Raw genomic sequence first — 19,433 nt, 5'->3', positions numbered from 1 at the left:
CGATCCCGTCAAGTGGGAAAGACTCCGCTGGACACCCACACGCTTAATAGCACAACTTTAAAACCACAAATTTGAAATGGACAACTTTAAAACAACTTGAATTTAAATGAACAGAAATGGAAAAATGGACACCAGCACTGGGGCCGGAACGGGCCGACCCCCCCCTCAATATATGATATATTTATTGGGAGTATTTAATGAATACAATGCTCCATGGGTTCTGAGAACCAGATAATGTCCATGTACATATGAAAACAGTACCAAACAAGTAGGCTCGGATTTCGATGAAGAAAACTCGAAGCAGAACGACCACTAGTGTGGCCCAATCGCTACGGTCCTGTGCTTTCACTGGACTCCGCGGAGAGCGCCTCACTGGTGTTCCGAGACCACGCACAAACAGGCGCTCTCGTACTAACGCCTGGCTCTCCCGATCTCAGCACCTTTGGACCGAGGTTTGCCAATACAGCTTGGACAACCCGGCACCGAACGGGTGTTGGCCGAGCGGGTTGAATCCTTTATCAAATTTAAACATATAATACTTTACTCAAATCTGAAAATCACTTACTTGTAGATGGTATACCCGAGGTATCTGTCTGTGTGTAGCTACCAGTGGAGGATATCAGGGATGTAGTCACCTGGCTGTAGATGAACACTACAAGCGCCTGCAAGGGGCAGCGTCGTCTGCTAGTAAAGGTACCAACCGCCTGATAGATAGGATAGTACACAGGTGCCTGCAGGTGGCAGCGCAGCCTGCTAGTACTGGTATACGCCGCCCTTGTAGACAGCAGCACAGCTCGTAGTAGTAATCTCCTGCTGATTAGATGCAACACCTGGCTGTAGGAGTAGCCACCTGTGGTGTAGTGAGCAGCCCACAGGATATGCAGCGCAGCCACCAGTATAGTTTATAACCACCAGCAGGGGATATAGAAGTGCAGTCGCCTTAAGGTAGTCAGCCGTCTGTGAAGAGCAGCAGCATGCGTGGAGTTAACAGCCGTAGAGCAAACAGCCATCTACCACAGTATTCAGCCTCCTGTAGAGAGGCAGGCGCAGCCAGCAGCAGAGGGTCGCCTCCATGAAGAGCATGCGCCAGAGTACAGGGGGAAAATGACAGCACCAGCAGCAAAAATCAGAGTGGCACCGCCCGCAGCCTGGTTGCTGTAGGAGCAGGGGCACATATGGATTCAGCAGCAGCCGCCTGAGAGCATGCTTGGCTGCAGCCAGTCCACAATCGCCTCCAAGAAAGGAAGCGCAGGTTGGTGAAATAAACGCCTGAAGGAAGCGATGGATCCCCACGCTTGAGAGAGAGATTTCTTTTAATTAAAATTCAAGTGAAGTTAACCTTAGAGATACTCACGCATGCATGTGGGGGATTAGTGGGGGTTGGTGACCATGCCCACCCCCACACTCACTTAAAAGTGAGGCTCCCCACCTTGGCCCCAAAGTGGGTGCCCAAAGGGGGTGCCCACTTTTAAATAAGTGTGAACCCCTAACCTTATAAATCAAAGGGTTAGAATATAAAACATTAAAACAACATGTACCCACCTGTTCACATGCACTGAAACTCGTCAGAATACAGGGCAAACTTCACGACTCACTGGCAGGCGTCCCCGCTCAGTAAGTAACACGTCAAGCAGGCAAACACACAAATACATGTCATGCGAAAACACTTTCAAACATGCAAAATATGTGTGCATGTGCAAAAAGTAACATGGACATATCTCCCGTTCATGGAACATGTACAAAATATCTGTCGGCACAAAACTGGCACGACATAAAACATAAAAACCTGGTCTTCCTATGGAGTGACAGTCCCATAGGTAAGACACAGTTCCAGGCACGAGTTTCCCTATGGTGTGACAGTCCCATAGGCAAAACACGGCACGAATACTGGCTCTTCCATGGCGTGACAGTCCCATGGATCGAACACAGTCCAGGTCATACACGGGTGGCACTGATCTGGCTCCCGTCCATACGACACCATCCTGCTAACACACGGGTGGCACCAGTCTGGCTCCCGTCCATGTCAGCAAAATACTGGCCTCTTCACATGAGACACCGGCCTGGCCTCAAGTGAACGAGATGCAAAAGCTAGGAATGGACCAAATGGTCGGCCAATTGGTGACATCCCCCCGGGCTTCTAAAGAGTTGACCTCAACTTAAAAGCCTCAAGATATGCCTGCAACAATTGCGGATAATCTGCAAAATAATCCTCATTTACCCATTTGGCATCAATAGGCAAATAATTTTTAAACTTCACAAGGTATCTCCTGGAAAGCTTTCCTGCAGGTAGCTTTCTCTCCTTGTGAAAAACAATCTGTTCTGGCTGGAGGATCTCCTCAAGCTCTTCAATTTCCGGCGGATCTTCTGTGACAGGCTCATCAGGATCTGGCCCCACATATTTCCGAAATAGACTCACATGAAAAGCATTGTGAATCTTCCAATGACTAGGTAAAGCAAGCCTGTAGGATACTTCATTGATTTTGTGAATCACTTTGAAGGGTCCATAATAGCGAGGAGAAAGCTTAGGATATGATCCTTCTCGTCCTGGCCTCTTCCGAAGCCTAGCCTTCTCAAATTTTAGCAATACCCAATCACCTTCTTTGACTTCCATGTCCCTTCTATGCTTGTCAGCAGCCTTTTTATGCTTATCCTGAGATCTTGCCATGGCTGTCCGCACCTGACCAAAGGCAACATCCAAGTCACGAACATATTCATCAGCTGCAAAGATCTCATCCTTGGTACGAAGAATGGGTGGCAAGACCACTCTGCCATAAATAATCTCAAACGGAGCCTTGCTCGTAGAAGCATGGATTGTATTGTTGTAGGCAAACTCAACAAGTGGAAGATACTTCTCCCATGCACTCTTTTGATCTGCCACATAACACTTCAACAAATCCAACACGGCTGAATTTGCAGCTTCACTTTGGCCATCCGTTTGGGGATGATAAGCTGATGAAAACTCGAGTTTAGTACCCATATTATCAAACAAAACCCTCCAAAATAGGCTTGTAGTCCTGGGATCTCTATCCCCAACAATGGATTTAGGCATGCCATGATGCTTGAAAATATTAGCAAGAAAAAGCTTTACCATATGATCAGCTTTGATGGTTTTCTTGACGGGCAAGAAGTGAGCTTGCTTGCTAAACCTGTCCACAATAGTCCAAATAGCATCATTCCCATGCTGGGATCTAGGCAAATCCATAATAAAATCCATCGTGATACTTTCCCAAGGTTGCGAGGGAATAGGCAATGGCTGAAGCAAACCTGGAGGCTTTTGCCTGTCAAATTTCACTTTTTGGCAAGTGATACATGCACGCACATAAGCCTCAATGTCTTTACGCATGCTTGGCCAAAAGAAATACCTCTGAATCATGCGAGTAGTAGGCATAATACCTCTATGACCAGCATATGGTGGAGCGTGACATTCATCCATAACCTTTGGACGCAAATCCTTCACCACACATAGACAATTATCCTTCATGAGATAACCCTCATTGATTACATAAGAGGCATGTGAATGACCAGCCATCAAATCAGTCCATATATGGCAAAAATCAGCATCCAAATGATACAAATCTCTCATAGCAGATAGATCTCCATGAGAGGCCACTGAGACTGCAGCAATATAAGGCCTCCTAGATAGTGCATCGGCCACCACATTTTTCTTTCCTGGAGTATGCACAATCTGAAAATGAAACATGGAAAGAAAATTTACCATTCTCATCTGCTTCTCTGAAAGCTTGGTTTGAGATAGAAAGTATCTCAAGCTTTGATGATCTGTCTTGACTACAAATTCAGCCCCAAGAAGGTAGTGTTTCCAAATCTTTAAGGCGTGAATTACAGCCAAGAGCTCTTTCTCATAGATATCCATATGAAGCTCAGCATCATGCAAACGACGGCTCTCGTATGCAACTGCATGCCCTTCTTGATTTAGGACAGCTCCTATGCAATCACCACAAGCATCACATTCAACCACGAATGACTTGTGCAAGTCAGGAACAATCAATACTGGACCACATATGATCGCATGCTTGAGCTGCAAGAAAGCATCCTGTTCCTTTGAAGTCCATTTGAAAGCAGTTTTCTTCTTAGGGAGATCATGTAGAGGAGTGGCAATCATAGCAAAATGCCTTATGAAACGCCTGTAGTACGAACATAATCCCAGAAAACTACGTACTTGATGTACGTTTTGCAATTCGGGCCAATTCCGAATAGTCTCTATCTTTGCAGGATCCATTGTAACTCCATCTTTAGATACAATATGTCCCAGATAATGAATCTCTGAAAGGAAAAACTCACTTTTCTTAGCATTGACGAAAAGTTTATGCTTCCGCAACTCTTCGAACACTGTGAGCAAATGAGTTTTGTGTTCCTGCTCATTCTTGGAGAAAACCAAGATATCATCAAAGAAGACTCCTGTAAACTTGCGATGGGGTCGGAATATCCTATCCATCATACGATTAAAAGTAGCAGGAGCATTGGTGAGACCAAAAGGCATTACCAAGAATTCATATAATCCGAAGGCTGTCCTGAATGCAGTCTTATGGACATCTTGTGGCACCACGCGTATCTGGTGATAACCACTCTTCAAATCAAGTCTGCTAAAGCAAGCTGAACCATCAAGCTTATCCAAGATATCATCAATACGTGGAATAGGAAATCTGTTCTTGATGGTAAGCTTGTTCAAAGCTCTATAGTCCACACACATACGGAATGATCCGTCCTTCTTTTGAACAAGAAGCACAGGAGAGCAGTAAGGTGAGGAACTGGGCTGAACCAAACCTTTCTCTAAAAGCTCGTTTACCTGCTTCATAATTTCTTCTTGTTGTGCAGCACTCACTCGGTATGCGGGTTTGTTAGGAGGAGAACTACCTGGCACAAGATCTATGCAGTGATCTTCGGGCCTTTGGGGAGGTAATTCACCTGGCAATGAGTCAGCAAAACAGTCGTTGAATGCATTAAGAAAATTCAGCCTATCATTAGACATAGCATCCACATTTTGATGATTTGGCACAAGACTATCACGCACAAAAATCAAGTACGCTGAAAGACTCTTTTTCATTGCTTTATTAATTTGGATGTGTGATACAACTGGGATGGAATCCCCTTCTTTGCCAGCATCAATAAAATGCATGCGGCCTTTATGCATAAAGGAAATCATATTGGACTTGTAGTCTTTGCGAGGCTCAAGCCTATGGTGCCACGGCTTGCCCAACAATACATCACATCCATTCAAAGGAGCAACTAAGAAATGCTCATTATCAAGATAGCCCTGTATATGGATGCGCAACTTCCCAATCAAAGGGGTAACCTGCACCTCTTTACCAATAAATGCAGCTTCGGCTTCAATCTGAGGTCCCATGTTTTCAACCTCAATACCCAATGCAGCTGCCATTTGCATAGAGATGAAATTGTCAGTTGCACAGTCATCGAACATAAAGAGTGCGGGCTGATCCTTGATTTGTCCCCAAGCCTTGCAAACCATTCTCTCTTTAGCATCATGACCTGTATTACCTTGCACATCAGGAACTGCATGAACATTTGCTTTGGTGTGCTTGTCCTCGTGCTTTGGTTTGCGATCTGGGCATTGCCGAAACATGTGGTCTTTGCTACCACAAGAAAAGCATTTTCCATCCTTAGCATATTGCTCTCTTTGCTCCGGGGTTAATCCAAATTTGTTCTTTCTTGGGCCCTGTTCTTTAGATGTGTAATTTTCAGCTTTACCACCCTTGTAAGGCTCCCGGAAATTCTTTTTAGATGGCTGTCCGCCCTTTTGCTGATTTGGGGCAGCCTTGTCCTTCGCCTTGGAACCTCCTTGATCCTGCTTGATCTTGAGCACCAATTGCTCTGTAGCAAGGGCAGAAGCTGTGAGTTGTTGCAACGTATGTTTTGGGTGCAGTTCAATACCCGATCTATAAGCAGGTTGCAATCCAGAACGAAACTTCCTCTTTCTTTCCTCCTCAGAGATTAGCATGAAGGGAGTCACTTCCAGCAACACTTTCCAGAATTTGTTAACATACTGTTGCACACTCTCATTGTCTTTTTGTTCCAGCCTGTCCCACTTCTGAGTGAGGGTTTGCTCTGCATTGGGTGGCAAGAACTGAGCATAAAATCTATCTTTGGATTCCTTCCAAGTAGAGATGGGATCCTTGGTGATCTTTTCGGTGATCCACCAATGGGCAGCAGTGCCTTTCAGAAACATGCTAGCATGGCGCACCTTCGACTTTTCTGTAAAGTCCTCATCGCTAAAAGCAATGTCGAACTGTGCCACAAACGCTAGCACCTTAGAAGCATCATGTTCGCCATGAAAGACATCAAATTTGACAGATTTATCACCTGCTTTGAACTCCTTGAGCTTCCTGGCATGAGGCTCATGGTCCTCTCTTTTTCTTTTCCCCTTATCCAACGGGGTAGCCCTGTCTGCATGGGCTCCATGGGCCGTCAAAGAAGCTTCATGGGGCACGGTGGCATGTGCTCCACGAACTCGAAGCTCAGATGCATGTGACTTACCTGCATATGGCATAGTCTCTCCATGAGACAACTCAGAAGGCAAAATTTTTCTGGAAGCAGACCTATCACCATGAGATACATATCTGGTATGCATGTGACTTTCGTGCCCTCCATGAGCACTGGCATACATAAATCTGTCAGGCTTAGTGCCTTGGGGAGAGGATGCATGACGAGAGGTGACAGTCACCTCTTCCTTTTGCATAAAAGATTTCAGCCTCTGGGATGCGGGATCTCCATGCTTCAAACGAGGTGGATTTCTGAAAATCAGCTCCCCGTCATCCCCCTCTTTGATATCTCCTTTGCGAAGGAGATAGGCAAGTGCCAACTCCCTTGGTTTCTTGCCCACTTCACGAGCCATTGATTCAAAGGTTACATCAACCATAGCATCAGCCTTCCTGGCTTCAATAGCACTTTGCAAATGTGGATCTTCATGCAAAAACTTCAATTCTTGCTCTTGAGCCTGCAAAAGTTTTCTCATATGTTCTATTTCAGCTTTCATAGCATCAGGGTCTTGTTCAAGCATAACTGTCTTTCCTGGAGACAGTTGACCCTTGGATTCACTATCAAGAACCCTTTCAAGGGGCTTGTGCCTACCACGCAGGGCATCAGACCCACGAGAAGCACTAGATGGACCCCTCGAATTTGGTACTTCCAAAGGGTTGCCTTGGCTGTCCATTGTGTTCAAAGTTTGCTAAAAGCGGGATGTCCAGTACACAGGTTCGTTTCCCCACTAGGAAGAGGGAAACAACCGTGCTCTGATACCAATGAAACCGATCCCGTCAAGTGGGAAAGACTCCGCTGGACACCCACACGCTTAATAGCACAACTTTAAAACCACAAATTTGAAATGGACAACTTTAAAACAACTTGAATTTAAATGAACAGAAATGGAAAAATGGACACCAGCACTGGGGCCGGAACGGGCCGACCCCCCCCTCAATATATGATATATTTATTGGGAGTATTTAATGAATACAATGCTCCATGGGTTCTGAGAACCAGATAATGTCCATGTACATATGAAAACAGTACCAAACAAGTAGGCTCGGATTTCGATGAAGAAAACTCGAAGCAGAACGACCACTAGTGTGGCCCAATCGCTACGGTCCTGTGCTTTCACTGGACTCCGCGGAGAGCGCCTCACTGGTGTTCCGAGACCACGCACAAACAGGCGCTCTCGTACTAACGCCTGGCTCTCCCGATCTCAGCACCTTTGGACCGAGGTTTGCCAATACAGCTTGGACAACCCGGCACCGAACGGGTGTTGGCCGAGCGGGTTGAATCCTTTATCAAATTTAAACATATAATACTTTACTCAAATCTGAAAATCACTTACTTGTAGATGGTATACCCGAGGTATCTGTCTGTGTGTAGCTACCAGTGGAGGATATCAGGGATGTAGTCACCTGGCTGTAGATGAACACTACAAGCGCCTGCAAGGGGCAGCGTCGTCTGCTAGTAAAGGTACCAACCGCCTGATAGATAGGATAGTACACAGGTGCCTGCAGGTGGCAGCGCAGCCTGCTAGTACTGGTATACGCCGCCCTTGTAGACAGCAGCACAGCTCGTAGTAGTAATCTCCTGCTGATTAGATGCAACACCTGGCTGTAGGAGTAGCCACCTGTGGTGTAGTGAGCAGCCCACAGGATATGCAGCGCAGCCACCAGTATAGTTTATAACCACCAGCAGGGGATATAGAAGTGCAGTCGCCTTAAGGTAGTCAGCCGTCTGTGAAGAGCAGCAGCATGCGTGGAGTTAACAGCCGTAGAGCAAACAGCCATCTACCACAGTATTCAGCCTCCTGTAGAGAGGCAGGCGCAGCCAGCAGCAGAGGGTCGCCTCCATGAAGAGCATGCGCCAGAGTACAGGGGGAAAATGACAGCACCAGCAGCAAAAATCAGAGTGGCACCGCCCGCAGCCTGGTTGCTGTAGGAGCAGGGGCACATATGGATTCAGCAGCAGCCGCCTGAGAGCATGCTTGGCTGCAGCCAGTCCACAATCGCCTCCAAGAAAGGAAGCGCAGGTTGGTGAAATAAACGCCTGAAGGAAGCGATGGATCCCCACGCTTGAGAGAGAGATTTCTTTTAATTAAAATTCAAGTGAAGTTAACCTTAGAGATACTCACGCATGCATGTGGGGGATTAGTGGGGGTTGGTGACCATGCCCACCCCCACACTCACTTAAAAGTGAGGCTCCCCACCTTGGCCCCAAAGTGGGTGCCCAAAGGGGGTGCCCACTTTTAAATAAGTGTGAACCCCTAACCTTATAAATCAAAGGGTTAGAATATAAAACATTAAAACAACATGTACCCACCTGTTCACATGCACTGAAACTCGTCAGAATACAGGGCAAACTTCACGACTCACTGGCAGGCGTCCCCGCTCAGTAAGTAACACGTCAAGCAGGCAAACACACAAATACATGTCATGCGAAAACACTTTCAAACATGCAAAATATGTGTGCATGTGCAAAAAGTAACATGGACATATCTCCCGTTCATGGAACATGTACAAAATATCTGTCGGCACAAAACTGGCACGACATAAAACATAAAAACCTGGTCTTCCTATGGAGTGACAGTCCCATAGGTAAGACACAGTTCCAGGCACGAGTTTCCCTATGGTGTGACAGTCCCATAGGCAAAACACGGCACGAATACTGGCTCTTCCATGGCGTGACAGTCCCATGGATCGAACACAGTCCAGGTCATACACGGGTGGCACTGATCTGGCTCCCGTCCATACGACACCATCCTGCTAACACACGGGTGGCACCAGTCTGGCTCCCGTCCATGTCAGCAAAATACTGGCCTCTTCACATGAGACACCGGCCTGGCCTCAAGTGAACGAGATGCAAAAGCTAGGAATGGACCAAATGGTCGGCCAATTGGTGACATCCCCCCGGGCTTCTAAAGAGTTGACCTCAACTTAAAAGCCTCAAGATATGCCTGCAACAATTGCGGATAATCTGCAAAATAATCCTCATTTACCCATTTGGCATCAATAGGCAAATAATTTTTAAACTTCACAAGGTATCTCCTGGAAAGCTTTCCTGCAGGTAGCTTTCTCTCCTTGTGAAAAACAATCTGTTCTGGCTGGAGGATCTCCTCAAGCTCTTCAATTTCCGGCGGATCTTCTGTGACAGGCTCATCAGGATCTGGCCCCACATATTTCCGAAATAGACTCACATGAAAAGCATTGTGAATCTTCCAATGACTAGGTAAAGCAAGCCTGTAGGATACTTCATTGATTTTGTGAATCACTTTGAAGGGTCCATAATAGCGAGGAGAAAGCTTAGGATATGATCCTTCTCGTCCTGGCCTCTTCCGAAGCCTAGCCTTCTCAAATTTTAGCAATACCCAATCACCTTCTTTGACTTCCATGTCCCTTCTATGCTTGTCAGCAGCCTTTTTATGCTTATCCTGAGATCTTGCCATGGCTGTCCGCACCTGACCAAAGGCAACATCCAAGTCACGAACATATTCATCAGCTGCAAAGATCTCATCCTTGGTACGAAGAATGGGTGGCAAGACCACTCTGCCATAAATAATCTCAAACGGAGCCTTGCTCGTAGAAGCATGGATTGTATTGTTGTAGGCAAACTCAACAAGTGGAAGATACTTCTCCCATGCACTCTTTTGATCTGCCACATAACACTTCAACAAATCCAACACGGCTGAATTTGCAGCTTCACTTTGGCCATCCGTTTGGGGATGATAAGCTGATGAAAACTCGAGTTTAGTACCCATATTATCAAACAAAACCCTCCAAAATAGGCTTGTAGTCCTGGGATCTCTATCCCCAACAATGGATTTAGGCATGCCATGATGCTTGAAAATATTAGCAAGAAAAAGCTTTACCATATGATCAGCTTTGATGGTTTTCTTGACGGGCAAGAAGTGAGCTTGCTTGCTAAACCTGTCCACAATAGTCCAAATAGCATCATTCCCATGCTGGGATCTAGGCAAATCCATAATAAAATCCATCGTGATACTTTCCCAAGGTTGCGAGGGAATAGGCAATGGCTGAAGCAAACCTGGAGGCTTTTGCCTGTCAAATTTCACTTTTTGGCAAGTGATACATGCACGCACATAAGCCTCAATGTCTTTACGCATGCTTGGCCAAAAGAAATACCTCTGAATCATGCGAGTAGTAGGCATAATACCTCTATGACCAGCATATGGTGGAGCGTGACATTCATCCATAACCTTTGGACGCAAATCCTTCACCACACATAGACAATTATCCTTCATGAGATAACCCTCATTGATTACATAAGAGGCATGTGAATGACCAGCCATCAAATCAGTCCATATATGGCAAAAATCAGCATCCAAATGATACAAATCTCTCATAGCAGATAGATCTCCATGAGAGGCCACTGAGACTGCAGCAATATAAGGCCTCCTAGATAGTGCATCGGCCACCACATTTTTCTTTCCTGGAGTATGCACAATCTGAAAATGAAACATGGAAAGAAAATTTGCCATTCTCATCTGCTTCTCTGAAAGCTTGGTTTGAGATAGAAAGTATCTCAAGCTTTGATGATCTGTCTTGACTACAAATTCAGCCCCAAGAAGGTAGTGTTTCCAAATCTTTAAGGCGTGAATTACAGCCAAGAGCTCTTTCTCATAGATATCCATATGAAGCTCAGCATCATGCAAACGACGGCTCTCGTATGCAACTGCATGCCCTTCTTGATTTAGGACAGCTCCTATGCAATCACCACAAGCATCACATTCAACCACGAATGACTTGTGCAAGTCAGGAACAATCAATACTGGACCACATATGATCGCATGCTTGAGCTGCAAGAAAGCATCCTGTTCCTTTGAAGTCCATTTGAAAGCAGTTTTCTTCTTAGCGAGATCATGTAGAGGAGTGGCAATCATAGCAAAATGCCTTATGAAACGCCTGTAGTACGAACATAATCCCAGAAAACTACGTACTTGATGTACGTTTTGCAATTCGGGCCAATTCCGAATAGTCTCTATCTTTGCAGGATCCATTGTAACTCCATCTTTAGATACAATATGTCCCAGATAATGAATCTCTGAAAGGAAAAACTCACTTTTCTTAGCATTGACGAAAAGTTTATGCTTCCGCAACTCTTCGAACACTGTGAGCAAATGAGTTTTGTGTTCCTGCTCATTCTTGGAGAAAACCAAGATATCATCAAAGAAGACTCCTGTAAACTTGCGATGGGGTCGGAATATCCTATCCATCATACGATTAAAAGTAGCAGGAGCATTGGTGAGACCAAAAGGCATTACCAAGAATTCATATAATCCGAAGGCTGTCCTGAATGCAGTCTTATGGACATCTTGTGGCACCACGCGTATCTGGTGATAACCACTCTTCAAATCAAGTCTGCTAAAGCAAGCTGAACCATCAAGCTTATCCAAGATATCATCAATACGTGGAATAGGAAATCTGTTCTTGATGGTAAGCTTGTTCAAAGCTCTATAGTCCACACACATACGGAATGATCCGTCCTTCTTTTGAACAAGAAGCACAGGAGAGCAGTAAGGTGAGGAACTGGGCTGAACCAAACCTTTCTCTAAAAGCTCGTTTACCTGCTTCATAATTTCTTCTTGTTGTGCAGCACTCACTCGGTATGCGGGTTTGTTAGGAGGAGAACTACCTGGCACAAGATCTATGCAGTGATCTTCGGGCCTTTGGGGAGGTAATTCACCTGGCAATGAGTCAGCAAAACAGTCGTTGAATGCATTAAGAAAATTCAGCCTATCATTAGACATAGCATCCACATTTTGATGATTTGGCACAAGACTATCACGCACAAAAATCAAGTACGCTGAAAGACTCTTTTTCATTGCTTTATTAATTTGTATGTGTGATACAACTGGGATGGAATCCCCTTCTTTGCCAGCATCAATAAAATGCATGCGGCCTTTATGCATAAAGGAAATCATATTGGACTTGTAGTCTTTGCGAGGCTCAAGCCTATGGTGCCACGGCTTGCCCAACAATACATCACATCCATTCAAAGGAGCAACTAAGAAATGCTCATTATCAAGATAGCCCTGTATATGGATGCGCAACTTCCCAATCAAAGGGGTAACCTGCACCTCTTTACCAATAAATGCAGCTTCGGCTTCAATCTGAGGTCCCATGTTTTCAACCTCAATACCCAATGCAGCTGCCATTTGCATAGAGATGAAATTGTCAGTTGCACAGTCATCGAACATAAAGAGTGCGGGCTGATCCTTGATTTGTCCCCAAGCCTTGCAAACCATTCTCTCTTTAGCATCATGACCTGTATTACCTTGCACATCAGGAACTGCATGAACATTTGCTTTGGTGTGCTTGTCCTCGTGCTTTGGTTTGCGATCTGGGCATTGCCGAAACATGTGGTCTTTGCTACCACAAGAAAAGCATTTTCCATCCTTAGCATATTGCTCTCTTTGCTCCGGGGTTAATCCAAATTTGTTCTTTCTTGGGCCCTGTTCTTTAGATGTGTAATTTTCAGCTTTACCACCCTTGTAAGGCTCCCGGAAATTCTTTTTAGATGGCTGTCCGCCCTTTTGCTGATTTGGGGCAGCCTTGTCCTTCGCCTTGGAACCTCCTTGATCCTGCTTGATCTTGAGCACCAATTGCTCTGTAGCAAGGGCAGAAGCTGTGAGTTGTTGCAACGTATGTTTTGGGTGCAGTTCAATACCCGATCTATAAGCAGGTTGCAATCCAGAACGAAACTTCCTCTTTCTTTCCTCCTCAGAGATTAGCATGAAGGGAGTCACTTCCAGCAACACTTTCCAGAATTTGTTAACATACTGTTGCACACTCTCATTGTCTTTTTGTTCCAGCCTGTCCCACTTCTGAGTGAGGGTTTGCTCTGCATTGGGTGGCAAGAACTGAGCATAAAATCTATCTTTGGATTCCTTCCAAGTAGAGATGGGATCCTTGGTGATCTTTTCGGTGATCCACCAATGGGCAGCAGTGCCTTTCAGAAACATGCTAGCATGGCGCACCTTCGACTTTTCTGTAAAGTCCTCATCGCTAAAAGCAATGTCGAACTGTGCCACAAACGCTAGCACCTTAGAAGCATCATGTTCGCCATGAAAGACATCAAATTTGACAGATTTATCACCTGCTTTGAACTCCTTGAGCTTCCTGGCATGAGGCTCATGGTCCTCTCTTTTTCTTTTCCCCTTATCCAACGGGGTAGCCCTGTCTGCATGGGCTCCATGGGCCGTCAAAGAAGCTTCATGGGGCACGGTGGCATGTGCTCCACGAACTCGAAGCTCAGATGCATGTGACTTACCTGCATATGGCATAGTCTCTCCATGAGACAACTCAGAAGGCAAAATTTTTCTGGAAGCAGACCTATCACCATGAGATACATATCTGGTATGCATGTGACTTTCGTGCCCTCCATGAGCACTGGCATACATAAATCTGTCAGGCTTAGTGCCTTGGGGAGAGGATGCATGACGAGAGGTGACAGTCACCTCTTCCTTTTGCATAAAAGATTTCAGCCTCTGGGATGCGGGATCTCCATGCTTCAAACGAGGTGGATTTCTGAAAATCAGCTCCCCGTCATCCCCCTCTTTGATATCTCCTTTGCGAAGGAGATAGGCAAGTGCCAACTCCCTTGGTTTCTTGCCCACTTCACGAGCCATTGATTCAAAGGTTACATCAACCATAGCATCAGCCTTCCTGGCTTCAATAGCACTTTGCAAATGTGGATCTTCATGCAAAAACTTCAATTCTTGCTCTTGAGCCTGCAAAAGTTTTCTCATATGTTCCATTTCAGCTTTCATAGCATCAGGGTCTTGTTCAAGCATAACTGTCTTTCCTGGAGACAGTTGACCCTTGGATTCACTATCAAGAACCCTTTCAAGGGGCTTGTGCCTACCACGCAGGGCATCAGACCCACGAGAAGCACTAGATGGACCCCTCGAATTTGGTACTTCCAAAGGGTTGCCTTGGCTGTCCATTGTGTTCAAAGTTTGCTAAAAGCGGGATGTCCAGTACACAGGTTCGTTTCCCCACTAGGAAGAGGGAAACAACCGTGCTCTGATACCAATGAAACCGATCCCGTCAAGTGGGAAAGACTCCGCTGGACACCCACACGCTTAATAGCACAACTTTAAAACCACAAATTTGAAATGGACAACTTTAAAACAACTTGAATTTAAATGAACAAAAATGGAAAAATGGACACCAGCACTGGGGCCGGAACGGGCCGACCCCCCCCCTCAATATATGATATATTTATTGGGAGTATTTAATGAATACAATGCTCCATGGGTTCTGAGAACCAGATAATGTCCATGTACATATGAAAACAGTACCAAACAAGTAGGCTCGGATTTCGATGAAGAAAACTCGAAGCAGAACGACCACTAGTGTGGCCCAATCGCTACGGTCCTGTGCTTTCACTGGACTCCGCGGAGAGCGCCTCACTGGTGTTCCGAGACCACGCACAAACAGGCGCTCTCGTACTAACGCCTGGCTCTCCCGATCTCAGCACCTTTGGACCGAGGTTTGCCAATACAGCTTGGACAACCCGGCACCGAACGGGTGTTGGCCGAGCGGGTTGAATCCTTTATCAAATTTAAACATATAATACTTTACTCAAATCTGAAAATCACTTACTTGTAGATGGTATACCCGAGGTATCTGTCTGTGTGTAGCTACCAGTGGAGGATATCAGGGATGTAGTCACCTGGCTGTAGATGAACACTACAAGCGCCTGCAAGGGGCAGCGTCGTCTGCTAGTAAAGGTACCAACCGCCTGATAGATAGGATAGTACACAGGTGCCTGCAGGTGGCAGCGCAGCCTGCTAGTACTGGTATACGCCGCCCTTGTAGACAGCAGCACAGCTCGTAGTAGTAATCTCCTGCTGATTAGATGCAACACCTGGCTGTAGGAGTAGCCACCTGTGGTGTAGTGAGCAGCCCACAGGATATGCAGCGCAGCCACCAGTATAGTTTATAACCACCAGCAGGGGATATAGAAGTGCAGTCGCCTTAAGGTAGTCAGCCGTCTGTGAAGAGCAGCAGCATGCGTGGAGTTAACAGCCGTAGAGCAAACAGCCATCTACCACAGTATTCAGCCTCCTGTAGAGAGGCAGGCGCAGCCAGCAGCAGAGGGTCGCCTCCATGAAGAGCATGCGCCAGAGTACAGGGGGAAAATGACAGCACCAGCAGCAAAAATCAGAGTGGCACCGCCCGCAGCCTGGTTGCTGTAGGAGCAGGGGCACATATGGATTCAGCAGCAGCCGCCTGAGAGCATGCTTGGCTGCAGCCAGTCCACAATCGCCTCCAAGAAAGGAAGCGCAGGTTGGTGAAATAAACGCCTGAAGGAAGCGATGGATCCCCACGCTTGAGAGAGAGATTTCTTTTAATTAAAATTCAAGTGAAGTTAACCTTAGAGATACTCACGCATGCATGTGGGGGATTAGTGGGGGTTGGTGACCATGCCCACCCCCACACTCACTTAAAAGTGAGGCTCCCCACCTTGGCCCCAAAGTGGGTGCCCAAAGGGGGTGCCCACTTTTAAATAAGTGTGAACCCCTAACCTTATAAATCAAAGGGTTAGAATATAAAACATTAAAACAACATGTACCCACCTGTTCACATGCACTGAAACTCGTCAGAATACAGGGCAAACTTCACGACTCACTGGCAGGCGTCCCCGCTCAGTAAGTAACACGTCAAGCAGGCAAACACACAAATACATGTCATGCGAAAACAGTTTCAAACATGCAAAATATGTGTGCATGTGCAAAAAGTAACATGGACATATCTCCCGTTCATGGAACATGTACAAAATATCTGTCGGCACAAAACTGGCACGACATAAAACATAAAAACCTGGTCTTCCTATGGAGTGACAGTCCCATAGGTAAGACACAGTTCCAGGCACGAGTTTCCCTATGGTGTGACAGTCCCATAGGCAAAACACGGCACGAATACTGGCTCTTCCATGGCGTGACAGTCCCATGGATCGAACACAGTCCAGGTCATACACGGGTGGCACTGATCTGGCTCCCGTCCATACGACACCATCCTGCTAACACACGGGTGGCACCAGTCTGGCTCCCGTCCATGTCAGCAAAATACTGGCCTCTTCACATGAGACACCGGCCTGGCCTCAAGTGAACGAGATGCAAAAGCTAGGAATGGACCAAATGGTCGGCCAATTGGTGACATACTTCTCAAGAAATCATAGATGTCGAGGACATGACATTTGTTCCACACGAACCTGAAAAGATTCTTGGATTTCGTGAAAGAAGATTGCGTAATACGCTTATCACGGAATACAAGATCAAGTGGAAGGATCGTGTTGAGGAGGACGTTACATGAGAGACATTGACTACTCTTCAGAGAGATTACCCTGGCTTCTTAGTGAGCTCAGGAGTGAGCTCTTAGAGGAAGGGGAGTATGTCATGTGCACAGTGTGTATCTACCGTGTGCTACACGCACACAAGACTAGCTTCGAGGTTTAGGGAAGCTTGGAGCTAGGCACGCTGATTGGCGAGCTGAGTTAGGGATAGACTAACGGGCGGGCACCCAAGTATGGACGGGCGGGCGCCCAAGTATGGACGCCCGATGACCGGCCAAGAGCCTATAAAAGGGTGGCCAAGGTTAGTCATTAGCCACATAGAGTCTCGCGTGATTTGTGAGAGCTCTATGGTCTAGAGCCTGGATCCAGTGCAGACGTGCACCTGCTTTACGCAGCCGATGCCGACAGCAATCTCGAGGCCCGCGAGGGTAGCTTCGTGGCGGTATGGGACGTCGCGAGATAGAGATTGGTCGGTACGTCAACCTAGTTAGCTCAGCTCGTGGCTCGGTGGAGACAGCCAAGACTATGGGCTTGCCCACGACTGTCATGGTTGGGAGGTGAGTCAGGCCTGCATCCCCTTCTTGTTTATTTGTTTGTTTGCAGGTTTCGAGTCTCGAACCAAGAGCGTTCTACGAGGAGATCCGATGGGGGTTTTGACACCCGTCCACATCCAGATAACATGAGACTAATGTGCAGCTCATTTTGTTAATCAACTGGGGAGAGATGGCCTGGGGGTTTTCTTAGGCTTAGACTCTTTATCTTTCTTACCCCCTGAACTGGAGCTATTATTGCCGTCCTTCTTAGCATCTTTAGAAGATGCATTACCTTTCCCTGGCTGTGAGCAGATTGCTGCTGCTGGGGTTTGGTACTGGACTGGGATGACTATTTGGGCTTGCCTCCGTGACCTACGTAGCTCGTGCCTGACTTATCCTGGACTAAGGATTACAATGGGGTCAAGGCGTACGACAAATATCATCCTAAATGGTACTAATACTGTTACAATGTTGCACTAATGATGATGAGCCAGTTTGTCACCATGCACTGCAGTGCAGAGTGTATGTGATTACAAACGCTTTATGGATACATTAATCCCTTGCAAACACGCATGATACTACACCAATAGCTCATGGCTGACACCAAAAGACACATGCTGCAACAGCCATCGGCCAAACAGGGAGATCCTTACCTTGAAAACTTGATCTTTAGGTTTTCTAAGGGTTTCGCAAATCCTCTGTAAGGGGAGTTTTATATGCAGAAGAAAAACAACGCCATAAATAACACAAGGCTCTAGTTTTTCCTCAACTTGGGCCGACATCTACCTGTGCGCAACACTTCTACAGCAGCAAATGGGGGGGGAGGGGGGTGGAAGCTCTCTTTACAGAAGCACTCCCTGCCATTTGCCAAAATGAGAAGGCAGTTCAGCTGCAGAACCGAATATCTAATGCACTTAAAAGACTATCTTTGCGGGTTTGTTGGAAAAACAACCAAGCTCCAGGGTTGCCAGCCAAGTTACAGAGGAGATTTAACCAAGGGCAATGAAGTGGAAAACAATTTCCAAGGCATAAGAGCAAAGGCTTTATGGGTACATTGATCGCTTACAAACACGCAAGCTACTACACTCGATCGTGTACCAGATCCAGAAACCATCATCACAGAGGTGTATCTATGAAGTCCTTGCAGACATGCATGCTGGACTATATACCAGACCCAGAGACACATCAAAGTCGTGCATGAGCAGTGGATCTAATGTTGTGACTGGAAGGTACTCCCAGCTCCACGCACATGCCTGTATCAATTACATTGTTAGCCACAGCCCTTTTATCTCCATACCTGCATGTAGGGCTTTCTACATAGCTTCAACTTGTATTATTATTAACTTTTGTTACATGTTTCAATTACACCATAGTCTTATAGACCCTTGGAGTGTTGACTAGGAGAGTGAGTTAAGTTGAAACATAACAGACACATAGCTTCAACCTGTATTTTTCTTAACTTTTGAAACATGACATTGTGCATGTTTCAATTACACAATGGTCTTATGGACTCTTGAAGCGTTGACTAGGAGAGTGAGTTGATTTGAAACATAACAGACACAATGGGCTTGAAAAGCTACCTGGAAGCGATTCAGGGGGGTTTGATGGCGAGGGCGATCCAAAAGTCTGCCTTGTCAGAATTGTAGATGTGACCAAAACTTGCTTCAGCAAAATTGAGACTTGATGACTTCCAAAAATGATCAGACTAAAAACAAAAGCAACCCGCTCCACTGCAGATCCGGTAGGGGGTGTGACTCTAAGATCTCCACACAGAAAGTTTGACTCTGGCCGAATCAATGCACAATTTTGAAGCTATGAAAGGACTGCCAGATCCGCAGGAGAAATGTAGCAGCTTGGTGGATCTTTTAGCTATGGAAGGACGATCTGGTTCACTGCTCTGCGCATGTCAAGATATGGCTTTCCAAAATTTAACACTCAATCTGCAAGCTCCCGACCTGAACTGTGCAGACAAACCAATGCGCAAAAAGGCTGTGCAAACAATGGCGACTTAACGTCTTTCAAACTTCAGATAAAACGGAGAAAACAGAACTCTACGGCGAGGCTTCTTCGTGCACAAAG

At 46.2% G+C, this 19,433-nt stretch overlaps 1 protein-coding gene across 4 annotated transcripts in view; it reads right to left on the bottom strand.

Annotated features, from left to right (window-relative positions):
* LOC147628222 (uncharacterized) overlaps positions 1–19,308 on the bottom strand; it is a 115,996-nt gene extending 96,688 nt beyond the window's left edge. For all 4 annotated transcript variants that reach the window (XM_086813290.1, XM_086813289.1, XM_086813292.1 and 1 more), the window contains exon 1: positions 18,935–19,308. The gene's annotated coding sequence lies outside the window, so the exon portion shown is untranslated. The remainder of the gene's footprint in view (positions 1–18,934) is intronic.
* Between the last annotated feature and the right edge of the window lie 125 nt (positions 19,309–19,433).

Source organism: Cibotium barometz, chromosome 19, assembly GCF_041138505.1.
Source record: "Cibotium barometz isolate CiBa-2024 chromosome 19, ASM4113850v1, whole genome shotgun sequence".
NCBI classification, from domain to species: domain Eukaryota; kingdom Viridiplantae; phylum Streptophyta; class Polypodiopsida; order Cyatheales; family Cibotiaceae; genus Cibotium; species Cibotium barometz.
Note: the sequence above shows the minus strand (reverse complement) of the source record. Positions and strands in the feature narration are given on the sequence as shown.